Raw genomic sequence first — 19,776 nt, 5'->3', positions numbered from 1 at the left:
AGACTGAATAATTAGCAGATAAGTTTTTAATTAGTAATGTAGCTTACACAATTTTTATTGCTTTCATATTATAATTTTATGTTAAATATAAAAAATACCATAAGCAGGGAAAAACTACAACAACATTAATGAGGAAGAAACAGAAGGGCCTGATTCAAAATTCCTTAAAATGAGTAGAAATTTTTGTACAGCCATTAAAGGGTTTTGAAGAAGGCCCTTCAAATATATCAGTTTCTTGTATTTACAATAATTTAAGAATTGAACTCTGATTAGAATCAGGGCCAGACATAGGCATGGGTGAACTGGACGGCTGCCTAGGACCCAGACAGACAGGGGGCCCAAAAATGGTAATTTTTTTTCTCATTGTCCAATTATTATTATCATTATCTCTGTTGAAGGGGGGCCTGATACTAAAAGTGTGCATCTCTGGAGGATGATATTAGGCATATAATGGGGGCAAAAGGGGACAATACAATCACTCCTACACAATAGTTAAGTAACTGAGAGCTAGTCTTAAGCTGCACTTTGGTCATCCATTGGCTGAAAAAGAATTCTGCCCTTAATGTGTATCCATAGTGCCCAGGATTCCCAGATTGTTTCCCATCCAAGTAGTAACCAGGACCACGATGGCTTTGCATTCAGATGTAGGTACATTTAGTTCATTGTTGTTGGTAAATCATGTATCTACTTACTACAGAAAAGTAACTGCAGTGCAGCAACCAACTTAGGGCACCTTTACATGTGCTCTGTGGATTGGAGGGTGGGGACAGTGTTTTAAGTAGAGCAGCTCTGACATCCACTCTAATAAAAGTGCCACAACAGTTCATGTATTGGCATCCCTGTAGTTAAAAATGGCAGTGGGGACACTTGAACTAAAGCTTGTTCAATGAGCTTGAGTTCAAGTGCCTCTGCCACCATTTTTAAGTGTGGGCAGGATGATACTCGAGATAAAGGAGGCTGCTGGAGCATGGCAATTGCCACACAGCAGACTCAATTAATCCAGTCTGCTCCAATGTGCTGGAATTCCAGGGTGTTGGAGCAGGCTCACTGCTTGTGTGTAGGCACTCTCAGGACTTGCCTTGGATGAGTAACTGATTTATTATAAGCTACTAAAATAAGTTATCTTTTAAACCTTACTTTCTTAATTTGTCTATCTGGCAACAATAATGGTTAAAAGAAAAAGACATTAGGGTTTTGAAATTTTGCAACCCCAGTCTTGTAGTCCCTACTTTTGTATAGTTTTATTGGTGCTTGAAGGCTGCAGGACCCTTAGCTATTTTTTGTTTCAAATCATCAAACCAGCAGAGTTTCTCTATATTTAATCCTGGCGCAGAATCATAATGCCTAGCAGATGTGAGCCTTGTAATAATTCAGTTAGCTGAAAGGAAGGAAGTTTTCACACCCTCCCTCTATTCCCTGCGAAGAAACCCTTCATTTCCATGGGACTTAAAAATCAGCCCCTGATTTGGCAGTACCAAACCCCACAGATTAGTGTCAGGCTGAAAATCTTTTCAAGCTCAATGATATTTTACTAGTTTCACATGAGTGGTGAAAATTGCCACAGAGCCTGACTGCTATTGCCTTCATTTCACTGCTACTTTGAATCAACATTTCATTCTTTTAAATAGAATATGTCCTAGATCTTGTAAACAGACCCAGGCAAGAAGGACTCTTGTATTGCCTTATTGACTTTATAAACAATCTTGGAGACGAGACCTGGAGGATCAGTGTGTAAATTTGTAGATGAAGGGTCTACATTTGCAGATGGTTCATTACAATTATTTTTTTAGAGCAAGGATGTCAAACTCGTCTGGCCCTGTGGACTGGATGAATGGTGCAGGGCCAGTCCAATGGCTGGATCAGGGTCATGGACCCCTGTCCCCAGACACCAGATCCATTGCAAAGAGAATCCATTTCAGTTGGTCTGGGATTGTCCACGTGCAGCATCTATGCAGGGTGTTCCAGGAGGTGCACCATTCATGTACAGTGTGTGTCTCAGTTGGAGTGGGTGGGGTAGGCACAATAATCAGCACAGGTCCTGGACTAGGTGGAACAAGCCCCACTCATGAGGTTGGATGTGGCCCATGAGCTGTATCTTTAGTACTCCTGTTTTAGAAGATGTCTTGCTCCTTAGTTGTGTGTATGATAGCCCAAAATCAAAATTCATATTCTATTCTCAAAATGAAGATATGAGAAAATCTCCATTAAAATTATATCCAGATTAAAAGACTGTCTTAAAATAAAATTTCTTAAACCAAAACAATTCTTGAAATTAGATTTTAATGTAATTAATAGGGCAGTGGTGCTTTAATTTTCACTCGACTGAAGATTCGCTTAGCTGTTAAGACAAAATAATAATAATAACAACAACAAAATCAGAAAAATACCCAGAATTTTTTTATAGCTATAATTACTCTGGATTCTTTAAAAAATATTTTTAATGATAAAATATATGAAAAAATCCTGAGAGCGATGTTTAGACTGACTGGCATACACAGTACTTTAGTGCTTATCCAGTTAATCATTTCACTTGTAATTGTATGTAAGGGTTTAGTATCCCTTTTTAAAGATTTTTTACAAGTGGTCTGTGTTATTTTAAAGCCATAGAGAGTCTGAGGCTTGTGTCAAAGGGCTGAGATGCTTGTTTTATATTCAAGTAGTACAGAATGGTTTAGCTTTGAGCTCTGCAGTGGCAGGTTCCAGATCTACTTAAAGAACCGGTAACCCAGGAGTCCACAGACTGAGGGTGGGGCCCAGTAAGGAGTTGAGGAGCCTAGGGAAAGGCTGAGACCTGGACCAGAGGGTCCATGTGCTCAAGGAAGGGCTAAATTGGGCCAGAAAGCCCACAAGCCCAGAGAAGGGGTTAAGCTGGACTAGAAGGTCCAGGAGCCCAGATGAGGGGCTGCCTGAACGATGAGGGATCCAAAGGCCCAAGGGGCCTGAGTGTGTCAATTGAAATAGACAACATCAATAGGAGAGAACATCAACACGGCTTGGGGTGTGATATAGGGGAGGAACAGAGCCATGCAATTAGCCCTTAAGTCAGTAGTTGCCCAGCAGAAGTACAGGCAGGCTGAGAGGGCATACTAGCCTGGGGACACAGGACTGTGACTGAGGGGACCCAGGAGGGGCACAGTGATGATTGATACAGGCTCAGGCTCACTCAGAGCCTGCTACAGGGCCGGGAAGTCTGGGTGAGGGTGATCCCCTGCCCTCCATTAATGCTGACTTTCTGAAGGAACATCTTGAGAAGCTGGATACCTTCAAGTCAGCCGGCCCTGACAATCTTCACCCCAGGGTACTCAAGGAGCTGGCGAGCAACATAGCTCAGCCTCTAGCACGGATCTTTGAAAACTCTTGGCGCTCTGGTGTAGTGCTCGAAGACTGGAAGAAGGCCAATGTGGTGCCTATCTTCAAGAAAGGGAGGAAAGTGGATCTGACTAACTATAGGCCCATCAGCCTGACTTCTATCCAGGGGAAGATCTTAGAAAAGTTTATTAAAGAGGCCATCTTTAATGGACTGGCCAACGCCAACATCTTAAGGGATAGCCAGCACGGGTTTGTTGTGGGTAGGTCTTGCTTGACCAATCTCATTTCCTTCTACGACCAGGTGACCTATCACCTGGACAAGGGAGAAGAGATTGATGTCATATATCTTGACTTCAAAAAAGCCTTTGATCTGGTGTCCCATGACCGACTCTTGGAGAAACTGGTCAATTGTCGCCTTGGGTCCTCCACGATCCACTGCCTGGAAAATTGGTTCTGGGGTCGGACCCAGAGGGTAGTAATTGATGGAAGTCACTCATCGTGGTGTCCTGTGACCAGTGGGGTCCCCCAAGGTTCTGTCCTTGGACCCATACTGTTCAACATCTTCATTAATGATGTGGACACTGGAGTCCGAAGCAGACTGGCCAAGTTCGCTGATGACACCAAACTTTGGGGCAAAGCATCCACACCAGAAGACAGGCAGATGATCCAGGCTGACCTGGACAGGCTCAGCAAGTGGGCGGACGAGAATCTGATGGTGTTCAACGCTTATAAATGCAAGGTTCTCCACCTTGGGGAAAAAAAACCACGCAGCATCCTTATAGGCTCGGCAGTGCTATGTTGGCTAGCACTATGGAAGAAAGAGACTTGGGGGTCATCATTGACCACAAGATGAACATGAGTCTGCAGTGCAATGCGGCAGCTAGTAAAGCGACCAAAACACTGGCTTGCATCCATAGATGCTTCTCAAGCAAATCCCGGGACGTCATTCTCCCCTTGTACTCGGCCTTAGTGAGGCTGCAGCTGGAGCTCCACAATTCAAAAAGGATGTGGAGAAGCTTGAGAGAGTCCAGAGAAGAGCCACGCGCATGATCAGAGGTCAGGGAAGCAGACCCTACGATGACAGGCTGAGAGCCCTGGGGCTCTTTAGCCTGGAAAAGCGCAGGCTCAGGGGTGATTTGATGGCCACCTACAAGTTTATCATGGGTGACCACCAGTATCTGGGGGAAAGTTTGTTCACCAGAGCGCCCCAAGGGATGACGACTAGGTCGAATGGTCACAAACTACTGCAAGATCATTTCAGGCTGGACATAAGGAAGAATTTCTTTACTGTCCGAGCCCCCAAGGTCTGGAACAGCCTGCCACCGGAGGTGGTTCAAGCGCCTTCATTGAACACCTTCAAGATGAAACTGGATGCTTATCTTGCTGGGATCCTATGACCCCAGCTGACTTCCTGCCCTTTGGGCAGGGGGCTGGACTCGATGATCTTCCGAGGTCCCTTCCAGCCCTAATGTCTATGAAATCTATGAGAGCCCACAGGCAGCCTCCCTTTCAACTTCCATTAAGAACAAGGTGTGATGGGTGAGTGAGCAAGGGAGGGCTAGAGGCTGTGCCAGGCAGGGGCTGCCTGGCTACCAGGGAGCATCATGGCTACCCCTGTGGCCATAGAGCTGCTATGGAAACTACTGGAGGGTTTGTTATTTGTATAAGTGCAAGGAACTTATGTGAAAAAGTAGAGTAATCCTTTTTTGTTTCTGGTGAGAGAAACAGAATAAAAATTAACACCCTAATGGATAGATTCCCCCAGACATTTAACTTTTTCTCTTACGTGTGTAAATTGATTTTGAAATATTTTTGTGGGTTCAACCTAGTAATACAGCAATGGAGGTCTGGGGTGCCATGAAACAAGTTTGATTTCAACATCCAATGAGATCAAGCAGAGAAATGATCCTCTGAAGGAAAAGTATATTTAGTTCCAACAGGTGACAAACCTTGAAGTATTCCAAAGGTGAAAATAAGATCACTAAATTGCTTCATTTTATGAAGTATTGTTTGAAAGATTTGAACTCCATCCTCAAGGAAAGAAGAATGCATTTACTATGTGATGATACCCATAACAAAGAACAGTCCCTTCATTTGAAATACTTTCCTTGATGATAATCTGAACTTTACAAATGTTTCTCTGTGTTTCCCAAATGTTTCCTTATTACTAAAAGTATTTCCCAGCATGCCTTTCTGGGTTTGGCAGATTAAACTATGTTGTAGAACAGAGAATTATTTCAGGATATGCAAATAGTTAGGTAACAGAGCAGATGCCAGTAGATGGTGTTAAAAATATGTAGATTAGTTCCTGAATTGTTCAGGATCAAAACTTATTTGCAAATGATAGGAGCTGCAAAGAAGAAGCATTTTAACATCAGCTTTGAAGAGTTTCAATTATAGGCATGCACCACTCTGTCCTCTATAATCCAAGTTAAAAATGCTTTTTAGTTTTTTTATTAGCTTGTTTTTTGATCCCCTGATATCAATTCTAAGTTCTGGCAGCAGACTGAAGCTCTTACTACCTGTAATTTATATGAATAATTGAAACCAATGAGTTTCTTGAGGAACACTTAGCTTTTGTGCCTTCTTCAGCAAATATGCATACAAAGTAGGCATGATCAGGCACTTGATTTGGCAGGGTATGCTTATCTCCATTCTCACAAATGCATACTTCTACTTCTGTGATTGACATGCCATTGGTGTAACAGGTTGAGAGTCTAGAATAGGAAGAAAGGTTAATTCTGAGCAACAGTATGCTTTTTTCCTCCTCCATTTTGTACTGCTGGTGCTATTTCTCATCATCATGGTGTAAAGAATTCATCCTATGGATCTTTGTGTTCTCACTGTAACATGTCTCCTTCTTCTCCCAATTGTTGTACAGTCTTAAATGTAAACTCCCTTTGGGGTTGGCCTTCTCTTTTTTCTTTTTTGTTCTTGTGGTGCTTTGCTCAATCCTATATAGGGGCACAAAAGATTTATTACAAACAAAGCAGTAACAATATTCCAATAGGTTTTCTTTTACACCCTTATTTTCATGGGGGGATTTTGAGTGTAAAGAAGGTAATTATTGCTCCTTGTGCAGTGGTCCTTATGGTGACTACCTCTTTGGCCACAAAACCTTAAGGGACCATACCAGTTCCATTCAAGTTTCTGCTTGCTTTGAGTTGTACAGATTTCACTCTTAATGCATATGCTATCACAGATCATTCAGTACCTCTACACTGTACCACAGCATGCAAGGTAGACATGCCTGCAGAGATTGCAAACTAAAAGCACTGCTGTTGATTAGCAGGCAATTTCCCTGAAAGTGTTTCCTGCTTTCTTTCCCACCCTTTGATAACATATACTTTTGAAAGGAAATACGTAAATAGCCTGTTTTAGCAACAGAAATTATTTCAAAACCATCACTTGCAGTATTAAGAAATGGTAGCTGTTACCCGAAGAAAATGTTTACAGACTTATTTGCAGCCCTGAACTTCCAGTTAATATCTAATTGTAGTTAGTAATGTAGCAATAAAACAAATCTGATCTTCAAACACAAGAACAGAATAAAATCTAAAATTTTCCAACAAAGTTGTAGCATACCTTTATTTCCTAATATGGAAACTTAAGGAAACCAGAATTACAAAAACCTAGTACAAATAATCTTCTAAATCTATCCTTTAGAGCTATTAAAGATTTATAGCAGGAGAGCAGCAATTTTTTTTTAAGTGGAAGAGACCAGTTACTGCTCTTTCTATGGGGTGAGTTACAGTTTCAAAGCTTGCATGTTTCCTTGTTGCATTCCAAATAAGACAAGCTAAAACTGGTCCAAATGCTGTTTGACTTTGGCTAGGGACAGAAGTTACATATCAACTGGTTTAAGTGATCAGAAACTGGTTTAAACCTGTAACAGAACAGACAAACAGTGTGCATGAACCAGTTTCAAAATGGCCGAAACTAGTTTAACATAAACCTGACTGAATGTAGTATCAGACTTAACTGATTTGGGTCAAACCAGTTTATGAAACTTCTGTCCCAGAACCCTTCCTGGTTGAAGTTAAAGTACAGTCCCTCAGCATCCCAGCATGCTTTCCAGCCTTGTGCTGTACTGTGCTGCCTGCTCCAGCAGAGGCAGGGACTGTCCCTCCTCTCCACCAATGGCAAACTCCAGCTGGGGCCAGGGAGGGTGGTTAACCCCCCTCCCCACTTCCCCTGAGTACAGAGCTGTCCTGCCCTGCTAAACTTACTGCTGGTTGAGACTGGGGACTACAAATCCCAGAGGCCTCTGGAAGCAGGAAAAGGCAGTGATGAGCAACCCTGCAGAGTCCTGCTGCTGTGACTGAACTGAAATCCCAGAGACCGCAGAGGCAGCAGGAAGAGGAAGCAAACCCACAGCCAGTGCTGGCTATGTGCCAGAGAGCCATAGTCTAGTGCCCCCCGGTTTATGGCCTGAGTCACTCCAGGCATGTGACTGCAAAAAGTAAATGTTTGTTCATTTATTAGTCAGCTAAATCTCTGCAGATTAACCTGCAAAGGCTGAATCGATTCAGCCTTGGGCTTTTCAACTGTCTGTACTTAGCCTTCATGTTACATTTTAGGACTCTGAACCGAAAAAGTGGACCTACCATTGCTCCTATCACAGGAAAGATATTAAAGCAGTGCATTTTGCTTCTGCTACTCTGTACTTCAAAATCAAGTATTTAACTTACTGTATATTACAGTATTTCCTGGAGGCTAGTAATGGTATGATGTTCAAAGCTACTTGGAAAGTAGCTTGAACCACAGAAATAGTAACATGACAAAGTAGTTTTTTGTTATGGAATTATTGATAATTTTATAAAGAACTGTGCTGGATTTCAAATATACTGCCTTCTTCACCTCAGGGGGCCAGCCCAGGCCAGTGCCTGGCCATGACCCTGTCACTCAAGTGATGAGTGTGGTGGGGGACGCCTGACAGAAATTGGTGTGCCTCTGCCAGCCTGACCCCTGCTGGGGTCTGTGCTGGAAGGAGAGGGGATCGAGGGAGGTTTAAGCCCTGCTTCCTCCCTGTTTTTGCCTCAGGGTGCTGGCCCCTGGCTGGACTCTGGCTGTGCCCCTGCCTTTGCCCCTGCCACTCAAGGAGTGAGTGGGAAAAAGCCTAGCAGGGGCTGCTTCCCCCTTCAGGCATACCCTGGCTGGGGACAGTGTAGTCCAGGATGGAGGTTTTTAATGCCCCCTATCATACTCAGCGGCACCCCCCCCCCCCCCAGCTTGAGCAAGGAGGGAGGAAAAGCCTGGAGGCCTTCTCTCCTAGCTTCCCTCCAGCCTTCCTGTCACTGCTAAAGGGAAGGGAGGGCTTGCTCTAGTGCCCCCCAACTTCTGGCCTCAGCCACTGCAGGCATGTCTATTCACTTCTCAGTTTAATCTACAGAGTTTGGACTAACCTGCAAAGATTGATTCTATTCAGCTTTGGGCTTTTTGAATGTCTGTACTTAACCCTAGACATAATTCCACTTGGGTAAATAACTATAAGTATCTTCAGTATTGTGCATCTCATTGGACACATCTACACTCATACTTTTATGTACTGTAGACTATTTTACTTTTCATTAAAGCATCACATAAAAAGTGACTATGCCAATTATCAGTAAAATAATCTATTGTGTATTAAGCATCACTAAAAACAGTGTACAAATGTGCTACTGCACATTAGCGCAGCCTAATGCACATTAATTTAGTACCTCACACTGGAGGTACTACACTTAATGTGTATTAGAAAAGGTGCATTAATGCACATGTAGATGTGCCCATCATGTATTTGGGAGTAGGAAGAAATACTCTAAAGGAAACTATTCTGGGGGAATAATATAGCACAAAGTATAGCATTTTATATGAAGAGCTGAGGTTACATTCCGCCCTCCCCCCTTCACTAAAGCTAGGTACAGACATTCAAAAATCCCAAGAGAGATTCTATCTAAGTTGCCTGGTTTTCTGTAAGTGGTTTAGTTTAGTTCAGCAGTGAACAGAGCACATATTCACCCATTGGTGGAGTGGGGAAAACCTTAGAATGGGTTCTGCCATTTTTAAATAAGCCTGTGTGCTGAACTTCTGTTCTATTACAGGTATAGATTGGTTTTGTGTGCCAAACATCTGTTCTGTTATGGGTATAGACCAGTTTCAAATCACTTATACCAGTAAAAGTTTAATGTTTATACCTGGCCTAAGACCCTTTACCCTAAGAAAGCTCATTTTTGTCACAACTTTTTTCTGTTCCACTGCAGTCTGGCTGATAAAACATGCATGTGGTTTTTCTTTTAAAATGAAGAGTCTGAAAGATGACAAAAATCACACATTCCTAGTTAGTTCTCATTAGAATCAGAAATGTTTTTGACTCTTGAATGGAATCCACAGGACACTATAATGTTCCTAACACTAGATTTAGCAAATCTAGTACCTACCTGTGCTCCACTGCATTTTGCTGTGTTTAGATTGATGAAAGTTATTGCTCATCTACAAAAATGCATGGCCAAAAGCCAGACATGCCTATTAGAAGAGGGGGAAAATGCACCAAGAAAACATCAGAAAAGTGACTGATATGATGATATGATACATGGATGATAAAAAATGGCTTTAAAAATAGCACCTGTTAAAAGCCCCAAATTGATTTCAAATCAAAACTAACTTGATTTACATCTTGAACTAATATAGGATTTGAAGACATTTCAAAGCATATTGTGAAGTACTGTACAACTTAAATTATGCCTCCAGCAAATAGGGAAAGCAGATAATATAAAAATATAGAAAGAAAGCTGTCAAAACAAGAAAATCAGTATGTCAAAGATTTGAAAAATGAAGACTGTCAGACATCCTAGTCTTGGTAAATGTTGTCCTGACCTGGCTTGTTAATAACAGACAGATAATGCTAACACATTCAGATGTCAGGAATAGGGAAAATAAGGTCCATGCAGAGGGTAATGCAGTAGAATGATAGGGACTCATGTAGTACAAAAGATAGCTGAACTATGGTGAGACAAGTAATAGCATTACAGCAAAGCAGATTCTCTTTGGCTGTTCAAGGTCTGCAAGTAGTCTACTTCTCTGTTAGCTAACCCAGAAGAGTTTAAAGCAAATTAGGCAGTTACAGGGGCCTGTGAATAGACCAGGGGCGGCAATAATTTTGGGCAGAGGGCTGCTTACCGAGTTTTGACAAGCTGTCAAGAGCTGCATGGGTAGCCCCACTGCTTGACAGGTGTCTTGCCCCCCCAGTGACCATCTTCTGACTGGAAGTCCCTCCCCCTACCCCCTGACCTTTGCCATAAGAGGTCCCTCCCCTTGTCCCCAGAAGTACTCCTTTCAGCATGGGGTTTTGCCATCTCAGAATCAGAAAATTACCAAGTTATATTCTGAAAAGCAAACATCTACAACATTCATTAATTTGATTTAAAAAAAATATTTTTGTCCTGATTTAAATGTGTTTGTGCAGTGTACATAGTGGTGATCCCACAATAGCTTAAAATGAAGTTTTATTCATGTATATTATGAGGGGGTGGGTATAAGTTTGTGGGGGGCTGTGGGTGTCTGGGAATGTGGGGTGAGGGAGCATATGTGTCTGTGTGTGTGGATATGTGGGGTGTGGGTGTGTATGGGGTATGTGGGAGCATGTGTGTGGGGGGAGGGTGGCTGGAGTGTGTAAGGGGGGTGTGGGTGTGGGGGTCTGGATGTATGGCACTGCAAGGGGGTGTGGAAGCATGTGTATGGGGGGATGTGTGTGTGGGACTTGCCCTATGAACACACACACACACATGCTGCCCCTGCCTACACACATACTGTCCCTGCCTGCACACACACCTCCCATACTGGCGTGGTGCCATGCTCTCTGGTCCGGCCATGCAGCCAGGAACCATGTGGAGCTGGAGCAGGGTGAGGGCAGGAAGCAGGAAAATGGCTGAAGGTGGGTGTGTCTGGGCTCCTGCCTCCTGCTGCCAGCTCCCCCTGGGTCCTACTGCCCCTGGCTCCTGTCATCTTTGACAGGCAGCCCACAGCAAATAAATATTAATTTACTAAATTTTTTAGGGGCCCCACGGGCCAGATAGAATGACCTGGTGGGTTGGATCCAGCCTGTGAGCTATATTTTACTCACTCCTGGAATAGATAGACTTCCCAAAATTTACCTATCTGCTGCAGGAAGTGGGATGGGCAATTTAGTTGGGCTACACTACACTTATAGTCAGTATTTCCCATGCTGTAGGATCCTGTTAGAAGAAGAGCTTAGTAGGAAACAGTCTCCCCTCTATGAACATCTGTGAAGTTATTTATTTATTCACTCACTTATTTTTAATTATGTTCTATTTTGGGATGAAATTAAAACTTTTCAAATTTTTATGGAAAGTAAAAAAGGAGAGACCCACCCTAGGGTATTCAATAGCCAGAGAGTTAAGATACTCAAATGGGATGGTCAAGACCAAGGTTTAAGTCCATATACTGCCTGGTTAAGACCAGGGACTTATGTCTTAATTTTCCATATCCTAGGAGAATTCTGTAATCATAAATCTTAGAGTAATCATAGTTGAAGTTGGGGATTACAATAACTCAGAAGGAGCTATTTCTCTTTGCATAGACGAGGGGTATCAATCTCATTCAGCCCCACGTGAAGGGCTGATCTGGTGCGTGTACTGGATGTACATGCACCCAGACTGGCCCTGTGTACCACATGCAGTGCACACCCTGAAATGGCTCTGTATGCTGTATGCAATATGCTTGGCCAGACTGAGACCCACAGGGAGCACTGTTAGAGATATCATAGGGCTCTGTTGGCCGGATATTTAGAGAATTAAATATTAATTAGGCCAGAGCAAAAGAGACTGACCTGACAGACCAGAGGCCAGGATATTCACATGGGATACAGGAAAATTGGAAGAGAAGGTACATGGATTTAGTTCAGGTTGTTCATTTCAGAGGAAGAAAACTGGCTATTTTAGGATGTCACCTCTCTGGTTTGGACCAGAAATTCTGTTCTGGAGCTGAGAATTCCTTCTTGTTTCTGTGAACGCTTTAGTTCCAACAAATCAGTAGTTTCCAATGAAAGATTCCTATTCTGTCAACAAAAAATCCATTACTTTCTAGTTAAGTGCTCTTATCTTATGGATGAGACTTAAAGCCAAGGTCCTGATCAGAGTCACAGTCACAAAGCATTTTGCACGAGAGAAGTATAATCAATTGGTAGAATTCTCTTCACTTTTGGTTCAATTGCAGTGTTATGGAATATTCATGGTCAAGTTGCTGCTGCTTTCCACTCAGAATTGCTATATTTCACTGTATATTAACACAAATTTGACTTGAGCTGTCAGCCTTATTGTTCACCATATATATACTTCAGTAAGGAATAGTACACTGTACAGGCTAAAATTTGATTGTTATAAGTTTTAGAGCTTTATATTGTTTTTTAACCAACTTATTTCTATGTTTGCTATGCTTCTCTTTGCATCTGGTTGGCTATGTACTTTTAATCATAATTCTACCTGGTCAGATGTGAAAAATGCTCAAACTGGAGCTTATCAGTAAAGGTAAACTTTACTTTCTGTAAACACCCACACATTTCATAGTTTCATAGTTTGTAGGGTTGGTAGGGACCTGAGCAGATCATCAAGTCCGACCCCCTGCCATGGCAGGAAACAGTACTGGGGTCAAACGACCCCAGCAAGGTGTTCATCTAGCCTCCTCTTAAAGAACCCCAGGGTAGGAGCCAGCACCACTTCGCTTGGAAGTTGGTTCCAGATCCTAGATGCCCTGACTGTGAAGTAGTGCTTTCTGATATCTAGCCTAAATCTACCCTCTGCCAGCTTGTGACCATTATTTCTAGTCACTCCTGGGAGTGCTTGGGGGAACAGGGACTCCCCCAATGCCTGCTGGTCCCCCCTGACTAGTTTGTAAATGGTCACTAGATCCCCCCTCAGCCTTGTCTTGTGGAGGCTGAACAGGTTCAGGTCCCTTAGTCTTTCCTTGTAGGGCCTGCCCTTCTGCCCTGTGATCATGCAAGTGACCCTCCTCTGGAACCTCTCCATGTTGTCCACATCCCTCCCGAAGTGTGGCACCCAGAACTGGATGCAGTACTCCAACTGCAGCCTGACCAGTGTCGCATAGAGGGGAAGGATCACCTCCTTTGACCTGCTTGAGATGCATCTGTGGATTCATGACAAGGTGCAGTTAGCCTTCCTGACCGCGTCCCCACACTGTTGGCCCATGTTCATTTTGGCATCAGTAATGACTCCAAGATCCTTTTCTGCCTCTGCACGGATGAGAAGGGAGTTCCCCAGCCTATAAGTATGCTTCTGCTTCTTCCTCCCTAGGTGCAATACCTTGCACTTCTCAGTGTTGAAACCCTTCCTGGTCTCATCCGCCCACCCCTGTAACCTGTCTAAGTCTGATTGCAGCCTATTCCTCCCCTCTAGTGTGCCCACTTCCCTCCACATCTAAGTGTCATCTGCGAATTTTAACAGGGTCCTTTTTGCCCCCTTGTCCAAGTCACTGATGAAGTTGAACGGTGCAGGCCCAAGGACCGAACCCTGGGGAACCCTACTGCCCACATCCCTCCAGGTCAAAAATGACCCGTCCACCACCGCTGTCTGGGTGCAGCCCTCCAGCCAGTTAGTGACCCATTTGACTGTGTAGGTGTCGATGCCACAGTCCCCTAGGTTTTTAATGAGAATGGGGTGAGAGACAGTGTCAAAGGCCTTCCTAAAGTCAAGAAAGACTATGTCCACTGCTACCCCTGCATCTAAGGATTTTGTGACCTAGTCATAGAAGGCCACCAGGTTGGTCTGACAGGACCTGCCTCTAATGAACCCATGTTGGTTGCCCCTAAGCATAATCTCCCCTGCTGGTCCCTCATGGACATGCGCTAAGATAATTCTCTCAAAAAGCTTCCCCAGGATCAAGGTAAGACTAACTGGCCTATCGTTTCCTGGGTCTTCCTTCCTCCCTTTTTTGAAAATGGGAACCACATTGGCCCTTTTCCAGTCCTCTGGCACCACACCAGAGCACCACAAGTGCTCGTAAAGCCGTGCCGGGGTCCCGCAATGACCTCAGCTAATTCCCTCAGCACTTTGGGGTGGAGATCATCAGGACCAGCTGATTTAAATACATCCAGTCCCTCCAGAAGCTCCCTGACTAGATCCTCATTGACCCTAGGTCTGGGTGCACCTCCCCTGGGGCCTACGGAGGTCCCGGTGTAGGGGGTGACCCGGTCCCTGCTTAGGAAAATATAGGCAAAGAAATTGTTAAATAGGTTAGATTTGTCATCTGGTGTGACGACCAGATTTCCTAGCATGTCTTGCAGAGGGCCCACATTACCCGGTACCTTCTTTTTACCCCCTATGTATTTAAAAAAGGACTTCTTGTTGTCCTTGATCCGGGTTGCTAGTCCCAGTTCCATCTCTGCCTTGGCCTTCCTGGCTGCCCCCCTGCAGCCCCAAGCAACCATGGTATAGTCCTCCCTGGTGATGGCCCCACCCTTCCATTGGGTAAGTGCCTCCCTTTTAGCTGGGAGATGTTCCCGTATGCTTTTGGCGAGCCATGGGGGCTTTTGCACTCTCCTGCCCCCTTTGATCCGCATTGGCATTACCTCCCTTTGGGCTTGGAGGATTGTCTCCTTAAGGAATGACCACTCTTCTTGGACCCCCAACTCCTCTCCCCTCTGGGACCTCAGTGCCTCCCCAACTAGTCTTCTTACCTCATTGAACTCCTCCCTCCTGAAGTCCAGGGCTGCTGCCTTGCTGGATGTTTATTTGGTCCTCTGCTTTGGAAGGACAGGTAAAGGGATGTCTTCAAGAAAAAAAACTTTCTTGCAAGAGTTTCAGTGCTTTTAGGTTTACCTTGGATTGCAAATATTTTGAAAACAATGGTGGGCAAAATCATGAAGTGCACAGAAATTTTTAAATCATAAATTGCATTACATGTTTGCAACACTACAGATAATATTCAAGGTGTCACAACCCAATTATAGCAGTGATTCCCGAAGATGTTGTTTGGTCGGGATTGTTTTATAGCGCCATGTAGATGTGTTACGAACCAACAACATCTTCGGGAAGCCCTTGTCACTCTTTTACAGAGGCTCGAAAAAAAGGGATGTATAACACCAGTAGCGGCCAGTACCCACCTATCCCCAGGGTGGGGAATCGCGAAGCCTGGAAGACCCAACGAAGTTCATCTTGTAGTTGATTTCTGCGAGGCTAATAAATGGTGCCTCCCACTTACACAACACAATGCTTTTACGCTACCCCAGTGTCTATATGAAATGGCGAGGTTTCAAGGGGGCAAGTGGTACGGGACGACTCTTGACCTCAAAGACATGTTTTTCTCCATCCCGATTATTGACAACAGTGGAATCTTGAACATGTGTGTCGAAGGTATGATGTACCGATGGACAGTATGCCCACAGGGATATCGCAACTCTCCTGCATTGGCCACAGGTGCAATGAACGACACACTTAAAGACTTTCGCGCTTCCTATCCTTTGCCAGCGGAAGATAAATTCAAAATTTGCAGTTATGTTGACAACCTTGGCATCATGGGTCGAGATCAGCAAGTTGTTGCTGAGGTCACCCGCCGTCTAACCGACCATCTCCATGCTAAGGGCTGGACAATTAACTTGAAAAAAATCAAACTTACAACCCACAATGGATATTACATTCCTAGGCACCAGGTTTACTGGCGCAACTAGATCCGGTGTCACACGCGACGAAACCCCGGAGCTCAGTACACTCGAAGAGCCATTGCCAATGCACAAAAAACAATTTCAACGACTCTTGGGACATCTTAATTGGTATCAACATTATATCACTCCGCATTACCTTCCAATATTAGCGAGGCTTCAGCGTCAGACCCGTGACAAGTTGCTAAAAGCCACACCTTGGACGAACAAAGACAGAAAGGATCTTCGTAATCTTCTCCACGCCGTGAAAAACACGCCACTTCAGGCACTTAACCTCACCGAGGCATTGGTAATTACTTTGGGATATACTGCCAGTCATGTATGGGCCACTGCCCATAACCCCCAAAATGAACTGGTGTATGCCTTGCACAAAGCTCTCCAGGCAGCACAACATCGCTACGGAGCCTTTGGAAAAATTCTGTTGGCAGAAAGACTCGTCACGTTACTATCCCAGGGGCATGGAACACTTCGAGCACCAGCGGCCACTCTCTTACCTTTATTGGACGCCACAAAGGTTGACTCACAGTTCCAAGGGGAACTGGCTACTTGGAACGAAATGGTACTGCATTACCACTATCATTGGTGTTGCTGGCAGTATGAAGACTTGCCGCCCGGTCCCGACGCACAAGATAACTCAATGCTTACTCTCTATGGGACCATAGCCTCGGCCTGGATGGCCTCCGATGGCACCACTCGAAATGGAGGGTGCTACGGGTTCTACTGCAAACCGTGCCATGATGTGGGATTACACAGCGCCCCGGAAGGGACCACAGCCCAAAGAAATGAACTGTTAGGTTTTGAAGTTGTCATCCACCACTGTCTTCAACATCACAACGGGACACTTCCGACTCCCATCATAGCTATTGATTCCCAGTATGTCTACAAAATTGTTACTGGCACAGCGACTGCGGCGGAAAACCTAGAGGATTGGGAAAGAATCTGGGACCTGTTATCCCAATTTATTGTTCTACCACTCGTAAAACACACCAAGTCGCATAAACTTGAAACTGATCCAGTACATGAAATCATCGACAAGCTTCTAGAAGACCCTCTCTGGAGTGATGTTGTCTTAGTTGCCAAAACAGACAACCCCAAACCACAGTTCGATCCATTCCTCACGTGGCTGCATGAACACTGGGGACACCCAGGACCAAGGGCTAGTCACCTACGTTGGTGATCCACCACAGTAACTCCCGCACCCTATGGCACAAGGTCCGATTGGGAATGGATATCTCAAGCCTGTGAAGCATGCGCCAAAGAAAAGTGTCATAAGACGAACCATTGTGTCGGAGCGCTGGACGCAAGTCAATTTCCACCTGGAAAGGTCTGGCAAGTAGACCTGTTGGGACCTCTACCAGGTGCGAAGCCTCCAAACAAGGGACTCGTTATCGTAGATCTTGGTACCCGGCAACTACAAGTCATCCCCCTGTGAAAAAGCAATGCCGTAGCTATTATATTGGCTCTTACTACAGCAATTGCCAGTTGGAAGACCCCTAACACAATTCAATCAGACGGAGGTCCACCATTTAATTCCTCAGCGCTCGACAAATTCACTCACCTCCATAACATTACCTGGCATCTGCACTTACCGTATCATCCCCAATCCAATGGAGTAGTAGAAAGGCACATTGGCCTCTACAAAGAGCGATTGCAGTTGAAAGGCGGCGGAACCTTCAAGAACTGGACGAAATTGAACAACGATGTCCTCATATCACTGAATGCAGATAAGACATTGTGGGATGAATCCACTTCCTGGGCCCCAAAACCATGGGTCCCAAAATTTGCACCCAATGAGCTAGTCTGGATTACCATTCCACATCCACATCAGCCACATCCGCGTATCCACAAAGGAACCATCGTTCATCCAGAACAGTATCCAAACACCTACACTGTTACCTTCATCCATGAAGACCGACCAACTACGCTTCTCGCCCATCACAATTGGTTGTCCCGACGTGCAAACCCACACGCAATAACCCCTTAGTTTGTAATACAGTTACTGTCTTGTTGTTTTGTATTTTCTTTCAGCTCCAGCTTTAAAGTTGTCCAGCGTCTGATGACGTCATGTTCCTTTTGTGCCTATTGATCCTCCTGTGTCAAGCAAGCCCTCTACAGGAATGAGGTGTCAACCCACCACCAGACGATGACAGTCCACCACCGTCCACCAACACCGTTCTACTGATGTTATCAGCTTGGGCCTAAACCATCAGCACCGCCACCAACCACCCTAGCCTTACCACATGTCTTCGTCTCCCCCTTTCTGTTTCTGATCCGGTACTGACCCCCTATCTTGAACCATTTGACATTTTGGCCTGGTTCCAAGATAGATCCAAAGATAATCCCCCACCCATCATTGTTCACTTCGACTGGGGGTCCAACAAGTGGGTTTCCAGAAACACAACCTATACTTGGCCCCAGGGTATCACCTTTGCCCACCTAAACACGGCCACACGTAATTGTACGTCCACGTCTACCGATCACCTGGCAAGTGGTACCGTGACAGGTGATACCATCTCAATTTTCTGTTCTCAAATCCCATGGGGAATTAACCCTCGGGGTATGAAATGGTCCAGGTCTGATAATTCTCTGGTGTGGAACCCACAGACCTTGACTCCCCCTTGGTACCTCGAACTCCCACCTTGTATCCATCCTTGTGTCAACTGTTGTGTACTCACGCTATTTGACCACGCAGGCCTGGGCTTATCCCTCAGGTTACTCTTTCGTCTCTTAGCAGGCCTCCACCCCTGTGTTACCAAATTTGCCCATTACTTTGGGGTGTGCTCATTTATTAGGGATAGTTTCTAGGGTCTTGGTGATTCTGTCAATGTGCTGCTTGTGTTACTATATGGAGCTGTATTTCTCCCTTCTGCAAGCCCTCACCCCCAGTGGAGCTATCTTGCAGGACTCAATCTCAATGGGACTGGGTTCCTCCAGTCACCAAATCAGTCATACACACAAACACACACAAATTAACGTGACACGCCTGATCTGGCCGGGCTGATCAGCATGGACAGGCTGACACCCTCATATGCCAAGAATCAGTTCATAAGAGCAACAATAAAATGCAGTCAAACACAAGCACACAGGTAAACAGAATCCCTCTGAATCCGGCTGGGTGTCCAGCTGACACCCTCATGGGCCAGCATTCAGTTCATAAGGGCACGTCTGAGTCAAACTGGGTCAATCAGCCTGTACAAGCTGATCCCCTTATGTGTTTCAAACTCAGCACGTCCCAATCTTTGGCCTCTTGATGAGCAGACCCCACAATAATTTAAGCTTCACAGGGATCTTTAGCATAGGTAAAAGAAGCGTTGCTGCAGAGCACAGAAGGAAAAAGAAGCAGAGAAGGAAAAATATACCCAATTACTACCAGTTTGCCTATAAAAGTTATTTATTGCTAAGCATATGAAATATATAATAGTACTAGTAGTAATAGACATGCAAAAGAAAAACAAACACAAACAATGACAATACTACCCTGGTTTCACTAAGTATTTGGGGAAACTTAGCTCAAGCTTAACTGATACAGGTCAGGTTCAGAAGTTTATGCCTAGAAAGAAGAGAGAACGCTGGGAATCTCACCGAGTCCACGGTACCCAGGCTGCAAAGCTGACAGGCACAGTCCGTAGCACAATCCTTGAAGAGAGAGACGATCTGTTCTTCCAGCGTCCCAAGAACAACAGGGGATGGTGTCAGCACAGGAGTTTTCTTCTTCTTCTTTCTTTCTCCCTCTTTCCTCCTGCTTCTTCTTTTTCTTTCTCTTTCTCCTTCTTTTTAAGCACACACACTTACAGATT

Source organism: Alligator mississippiensis, chromosome 4 (genome assembly GCF_030867095.1).
Source record: "Alligator mississippiensis isolate rAllMis1 chromosome 4, rAllMis1, whole genome shotgun sequence".
NCBI lineage: Eukaryota > Metazoa > Chordata > Crocodylia > Alligatoridae > Alligator > Alligator mississippiensis.
This window is presented reverse-complemented; position numbering follows the sequence as displayed.